Genomic DNA, 7,426 nt, shown 5'->3' with positions numbered 1-7,426 from the left:
CATTTTGCAACCCTCAATGACTTAATTCAGGGTTCTCGGAATTCAGCATGAACACCTGCTAGCCTCAAAAGAAAAAGAGCAAAACCAGACATTACCAACCTCCTGATGAAAGAACACACCACCATCTGCAGTTTTGCCAGACAGATGGAACCTCAGACTGGTGAAACCTCTGGGGCAGTTGCCAGTTTGCAAGAAATGCAGAGGACAGAGGAATATACTGAAGTACCCTATTAAAATACAGTTCTCAGGGCTTCCCTGGTGGCGCAGTGGTTGAGAGTCCGCCTGCCGATGCAGGAGACTCGGGCTCGTGCCCCGGTCCAGGAAGATCCCACATGCCGTGGAGCGGCTGGGCCCATGAGCCATGGCCGCTGAGTCTGCGCGTCTGGAGCCTGTGCTCCGCAACGGGAGAGGCCACAGCAGTGAGAGGCCCGCGTACCGCAAAAAAAAAATAAAAATAAAAATAAAAAGTACAGTTCCCAGACTGTGGGAAACTCCACAGATCAAAAGGCCTACTGTCCTTCAACAGATAAATTGTAACAAAAGGCTTAAAAGGCACATCAAGTTAAAAAAAAAAATGGGCAAGATGCAACTTGGGAGATAATTATGTAAAGAAACTAGCAAAAGTGATAGGGATAGGGATGGGGCACATGGAGAGGCTTCTGGGGTGGCTGGCAGAGGTCTATTTGCTGACTTGGGTGGTGACTACAAGGATGTTTGCCTCATAAAAATTCACCAGTCTATATAATCTATATACTTGTTTTGTGTGGTTTTTCTGTACTTGTGTTTTATTTTACTATAAAAAGCATAATAAGTACTCCTTTACCTGGAATAAACAGTTTGGGGGGGGGAAGGAAAGGGTCCAAATGAAGAGATCAGGAAGCTCTACAAAATATTTCATATCAGATGCAAACTAAATATTAGGCAAGAGGAAAAATATTAATTTTGAAAAGGCTGTATAGTTATCCTCCAAACCAATGAAGGATTCTTAACACACAACAAAGGAAAATATCAGAGGAACCCTGGGGCTAAAGTTTCAGAGCTGGAAGATGCCTGAAAAAAACAAAAAAACAAAAAACATCCCAAGGAGCTTCCTCATTTTCCAGATTAGAAAACTGAGGGCCAGAGATGGTGACTCCCACAAGCTCCACGAAGCTAGTGCCAGAACCAGGTCTAACACTCAGGTCTCTCAATCTGGGACTCTCCACCACAGAACAGACTTTGCTTCCTTTAGATTCAATTTTTTTTTTTTTTTAAGAAGTAGCTGAGTTGAACATTTTTAATATTTATCCAGAACATCCCATGATAACGTTTCAAATTGCATTCACAGCTGGATCTTCTGAGGGGAAATAAGATATAGAAATGCTTTCTCAGAGCTGGGTCTGGTTAGCCTAACAGCAGAATTGGGTGGGGGAACCCTGGCCTGAACCTTTGAGAGACTGTCTCTAATCTTAGGCCGTTCTCTCTTTGCCATCTATAGCCTCTTCCTCTACCTCTACCTTCCTCTTTTTTGCCTCGCCTTGGTCTGATTGCCTCTCCATTAAGTAGATATAGATCATACTCGCACGTTTAAAAGTAACTGTTAGGCGCTATCCTAAGCACTTTACCTGGCTTATCTCAGTGAAGCCTTTACATTCCTATGAGGCAGATTGTCCCATTTTAGAGATAAGAAGACAGAGTAACAGAGATTAGTAACTTGCCCCAAACTTTGCAGCTGTAAAGTAAGCGGTAGGGTTCTCAACTCCAGAACCCGCCTTTTTTTTTTTTTTTGCGGTACGCGGGCCTCTCACTGCTGTGGCCTCTCCCGTTGCGGAGCACAGGCTCCGGGTGCGCAGGCTCAGCTGCCATGGCTCACGGGCCTAGCCGCTCCGCGGCATGTGGGATCTTCCCGGACCGGGGCACGAACCCGTCTCCCCTCCATCGGCAGGCGGACTCTCAACCACTGCGCCACCAGGGAAGCCCCAGAACCCGCCTTTTTAAGGACTGTGTTATCTAGGCAGAACAAAATTGCACCTTGTGTCCAATTTTGAAAATGAGCAAGTTTTTCGCGATACTTTGTCCAAAAACCAAAATTGCATTCATTTGGGGGAATCTACTCGATTCGTTGTTGTTTTTGATAGCCATATCAAAGAAAAAATTAATTTTAAAGTCTACAGAGTTTTTCCAGTGTGTTCTTCTTTTGTGTATCAAGTGGTCTTCCACGGGAAAACATGAGAAAACACCCTGAAGGCCACCAGTCCGGTGTGCAAGGAGGAGTTGGGGCGGTGCGGGGGAAGGGCGAGGTGAACCGACGTCCAGCGCTCGGTTCCGCTCCGGATTCTCCTCTCCCGACCAGTGGGAGGAGGGCGGGTAGGCGTGGCGGAAGGACCGCAGGTCCATTCCCAGAGCGCTATGCAAATGACATGCAAATCAGCGCGTGTGAGCCAGAGGCGGCCTTTTGGGTCTGGACTCGGAGCGCCGTGCTCTCAGTCGCTAGCACGCTCGCGTTTGCTCTCCCACTTGCTCGCTTTCTCGCCGGCTATTCACCCTCGCCCCGCCCCGTCCCGTGCGGGACTGGCCTCGCGGGCTCCCAGCGCCGCCCGGTCCGCAGCCGGCGGCGGATTGAGCGCTGAACCTGCGCTGCGCGCCGGTGGCCGGGACGCCCCCGCCGAGCGCCGTGCCTCGGCTCCCGGGCCGCTTTCGCCGCGCGGGTGAGTGAGCCCGCCCCACGCTTTTGTCCCGGCGCGGTCCCTGGGAGTCATTCCTCGAGGGCGGGGGTCCCGGGGTCGGGACCCTCCCTCGGGAGCCTGCCCCTGGCTCCACTGTTCGAGAGGGGTTCCTACGTGCGGCGAGGAGTTGGGGCGGGGTGTGGCGCGTAAGGCGGCGACCCCAGCGTTTCCAGGCAGCACGGTTTTCTTTTGAAAGGTGAGGTGCTTGGAGACAGTTATGCCGTTGTCTCTATAGGCGTCATCCGAAGGGGGCGCTTTTGATTTGAGGGCTGCAAATAGCCGCTAGCCTTCAAGGAAGAGAGGTGGGCTCTTCTCCCAGCTGCGGGGGCGAAGGTGCCACGTGAAAGTCCTTCTAGCCTAAACGCGAGTCAGGGAAGATAGGGCAGTGGCGGCAGCCCCGGCGTCCTAGGCAAAACTGGGGCGTCGGGCGTCACAGTCTTGCTCTCCCTCCCTGCTCCTCACTGAAGCCCCTCGCCTGCTGTGCCTCCTTGTCTTCGACCGGAGTTTCATGGTTGAAGGACCCTTGTTCGCAGATCATTGCGGTTGGAAAGTTTAGGCTAAACTAATTCCCAGGTGTTAGCTGTCTATGGTTAAGGCAGAGCTCCTCCCTGGGACTTGTGGCTACTTACACTCTTCAAGACCCAAAGGGCTGAATTTCTAGGAGTGGTATTGCAGATGTGAAGACGGGCTGATGGGGAGAGCATCTCGTTGTCGTTGGGAGGGCACATCCTCTATATAGTAATCTGAGGGAGAAAGACCCAGCTTCTTTGAGTCCTAGAAGGGGTAAAAATAGCCCTTGCAATTGAAGGAGCTGGGCCCTGGTGGGGGAACACCCGGGCGGTGGGAACAGTGCCAGGCCTCAGGCCGCTGGTTTTACCATCCCTCCTCTCTCCAAGCGCAAAGAGCAGAGTATGTGCAGTCCGCCCCCGCACCCCCCAAGACCTCGGGAGCCTGCCTAGTGTTGCATCCCCCTTCCAGCTGGGGCTGTAGGTTCTTCCCTGCTTTAGTGCAATCTTTTGTCAAAATGCACAACTTGTCAATGAGTTATTTGCAAATGAGGGGCTTGAGAGAACCGTTTAGGGAACCCCTCACACTTCAAAGCATCAGGGATCCACAATGCAAGTCTCTGGGGGAAGTGTAGGTGCTTCTGGGTGCCTAAAAGGCATTTCAGGTTCTAGTAAAATATTTTTTGTTTTTTTCACTTTATTTCCCTCTTCCCCTCCATCTCTTTACTTTTAAATTCCTGACCCCCTTCCCTTCTCTCTTCGGTGATCCTCTGTCGTAGTCTCTTTCCCCGCCCTGCGTACTGCAGGGATGTAGAAGGTGAGGCTGCTGGCACCATAGTGCCCCAGGCTGGTATGGAATGTTCTTTCTTCATGCCCAGAGTGAGGTTGGCCCTTTGTCTCCCATCCTAGGTGGGCCAGTAGCCTTCATCCAGAGCAGGGAGGAGCCTGGGTACTTGGCCCTGGGTGGGGAGTGGCTGGACGCTGGCTGCTGGATGGGGTAGTGGGTACTCTGGGGACAAGAGCCTTTTCACCAAGATGTGCCTCTCTGTCCCTTCACTCATGATACAAAAAAATGCTGGTCCTCGGGCACTACTAGGCATGAGCTCGGAAAACTACCCCACAGTGGCAAAGGATCTGTGTGTTTGGTTTCTTTTGTGCAGTAACTAAATAACTGAGGAGGGGGTAGCTGGGGCCTTGGAGTATTTTCTTTATATGAGGTTTGCTGATCCTCTTATCAGGAGACTTTCCTCGGGGGTTAGATCTTGGGGGACATGTACAGAGCAGACTAGGCCCTGGGGAAGTTCCTGGTCTAACTGGTAAGCTTAGGTGGACTCACCTGCAGCCTGGACCTTAGACAGACAGGTGTAGTCACTATAGGGCAGGGGCCTCTGGCTGGCAGCTGCAGGGGAGTCTGCTGGGAAGGCTTGTCAGAAAAGGAGGCTGGCCCCAGATGGTGCTGGGGTTGAGAGGCCCTTGCAGTGCCACAAGTGGAGGAGGGGTTTTGATCGTAGCTGGGGAGTTCTGCCCCAGCCTCAGAGAAATAGACTGTGAATGCTCTGGGGTCACCGTGTACTCAGTGTCTACAAGAATGACCCCTTGCTTCCCCCCCAAGATAAGAGTCTGAGTCTGTGAAACAGTTGATTTATTGGCGCTTTGCTTTTTAAGAGGTTCAAGAGGTGACAGTTTGAGAATGCAGCCCAGCCTGGAGGTAGGGGTGCAGAGATCCCATGAACATGTGGACTTTTAGTATCTTTCTGAGAACAACACTTCTTCGTATTCTGGAAATATACACCAGGGCCGCTTGGAAGCCTAACTGCCCTTCCCCCAGTTCAAACCAACACACTCTGATTGGGAAATTGTTCATTCTTAAAAGCTTCCTGTCCTATCCTTTCTGTAAATGTAGGGAAATTTAGAGTACAACCCTTAGAAAGTAACCTTTCCCAACAGAAGACGTTGTCCTCTCCCAGCTTGACTATTTGTCATTCTCCTCTGACCTGCAGAGAGTGCACCCAGAGGACACGAGGTAGGACTGTTTGCATGTGGACACTTGGGTGGCATGGGGCTGGGAGTCCAGAGTGAGAACAGCGCAGAAGAGTCACTAGGACAGGATCCTGTGCCACGTGACATCTGCCTCCTCCCTTCTGCTCCCTTAGCCCCCTGCTCCACAAGCACTGAAAGGTGAGTGTGCTGGGCCAGGGTCTGCCGTGTGAGCCTCTCCCACCTGTGCAGTTCCGCAGATGAATGCCCTTGTCTCTTTATTGAGTTTTGGCTTCATACTTTTCCATTTGTTTTAAGCCAACAGGTTGAGCAAATGCAGTTCTTACACTCTCAAGGTGGGTGGACCTCAGTATTTGTCACTACAGGTCAGCAGATGCGTCCCTCCTGCCCTGTTGGATGCACCTGTTGTCAGGGCTGCAGCCCTTGTGAAATGGAGGCGAGCCAGTAAGAATTGCTCCCTGTTTGTAGCTTGTGGGGATAAGGCTGGATTTCCAGAGGCTCACATTGTTCCGCTGCTCACTGTCCCTTTTATCTGAGGGTGAATGCGTACAATGGACACCCTACAAGGGAGCTGTGGCAATTTATGTATAGATCTGGCTTCTTGAATATCCCACTGTTGTCCCCTCCCCCCATTGTTGGTACTTCTGTCCCCCTTTCTCCCCTCCCCTCTTCTCTTGGGCCGTCTGGAGACAAAAGAAATGGGATGAGGAGAGGATTTCCTTTTCTTTCGGATCTGCTGCTTGATTCCGCCCTCCTCCCCCCACCCCGGACCCTGGGCCCCCAGATCGGATGGATGCTGATTTGTTAACGCAGGACCTCATGAGTTAGTTCTCATAATCTTTCAGGAACCAAATAGCTACACTGTTGAGCTTCCGTCGTTGAGGATGCTGTTTATGTTTTTTGTTTTCAGAGATGGATATTTCTGGTACAGCGTAGCTCTCCTTCAGATTTCTGGCAGGACAGGCAGCGTGAGAGTAGAATGTGATCTTTGGAATTAAACTTGGGTTCAGAGCCATCCTGTTCCCTTACTGGCTGGATGTTCCTGGATGTATGATATTCAACCTCTGTGGGCTGACTGCAGTTTCTTCTTCTGACAATGAAGGTGGTCATAAAAATGAAATGAATATGTGGATATAAGGAGGCACAAAAGAAGGAATACCCGTTCTTCTACATATTGAGTAGTGTTCGCTAGGTCTGTGGAATGACCTGTACATCAGCCAACAAACATGAATTACAGACCTCCTCTCCACCTAGCCCTGTGGAGGATTATAAAAGGAAGTTAGTATGCCCAAGAGACTTCGGGTTTTTGTGGGGAGACAGCTAACATGTATGAAGTATATAATTAGAAAACAGGGATAAGTTCTGTGGCACAGACTCATTTGGGGGAATTTCAGAGGCTGGCGTGACAAGGAAAGGCCTCGAAGATGAGGAAGAGGGAGGGTGGGTACAGGCCCGAAGAGAAGAAGGTGGGAACGCTTGGTTCCAGTGTCCAGATGCTCTCAGCTCCTCCTTTGTTAGAACCTGGTGAAGAACCTTTGACCCTGTGGAGAGCTCTCAACCATGCAGGACAGCTTGTCCTGAGATTTATTTTGGGGGTGTTTTCCCTCTGCTGCCCAGAATATTCCTGGAACAATTTTGTTTTCACTTTATACTGGATCAAAAATTATGTGAGGCAAATCTATAGCCAGAGTGCAAGCCCATCCCACGAAGACTTTTGGGTTCCCGGGGCTCTGTGTTCTTTCCTCATGCTTCATTTCTGTCAGTCCACCTGACACCTGCATTATCGTGAGGTGGACGCCCTCGTCTAAGGGGCCAAGGCGTTGGTGGCAGAACCGGGAACAGCCAGAGCTATTATCACTCCACCCTGGTGGGGGATGGTGATGGGGTGGGAAGGCCTGACCTCGGCCAGAGAAATGGATGCATTTCGGTTCTATCATCTGTCCCACCAGGTTCTCCGAAGTCCTTGAAGGCTGGCCTCTTCAGTCTGAGGGTGCCCTGAGGAGCAGAGGTGAGTGTTCCTTATCTGGTCTGACTCTGTGATCACTGCCATCTCTCTGCTGCCAGGGCCCCTGCGTGCCTTATATCTGCCCACACAGCTTCCACCCGTCCCTGACATCCTAGCCCGCGTCCCACCTGATAGCTAGACTCGACACCTGTGGCTGACACTGTCTTCTGGGTCTGCCTCGACTCTGGAATGTACCATCTTTCACAGGAATT

At 51.2% G+C, this 7,426-nt stretch overlaps 1 protein-coding gene across 3 annotated transcripts in view; it reads left to right on the top strand.

Annotated features, from left to right (window-relative positions):
- The first annotated feature begins 2,524 nt into the window (after positions 1-2,524).
- The window catches only part of MYLK (myosin light chain kinase), a 268,245-nt gene continuing 263,343 nt past the window's right edge, over positions 2,525-7,426 (top strand). For 2 of the 3 annotated variants that reach the window (XM_060010779.1, XM_060010776.1), the window contains exons 1-2: positions 2,525-2,687; positions 7,159-7,217. The gene's annotated coding sequence lies outside the window, so the exon portion shown is untranslated. Of the gene's footprint in view, positions 2,688-2,886; positions 2,902-7,158; positions 7,218-7,426 lie in introns of those variants that run through there. The other variant, XM_060010777.1, reaches the window with a different exon arrangement.

The sequence above is a fragment of the Delphinus delphis genome, chromosome 4 (genome assembly GCF_949987515.2).
Source record: "Delphinus delphis chromosome 4, mDelDel1.2, whole genome shotgun sequence".
Lineage (NCBI taxonomy): Eukaryota > Metazoa > Chordata > Mammalia > Artiodactyla > Delphinidae > Delphinus > Delphinus delphis.
The sequence above is the reverse complement of the archived record's forward strand: the minus strand, read 5'-3'. Positions and strand labels throughout refer to the sequence as shown.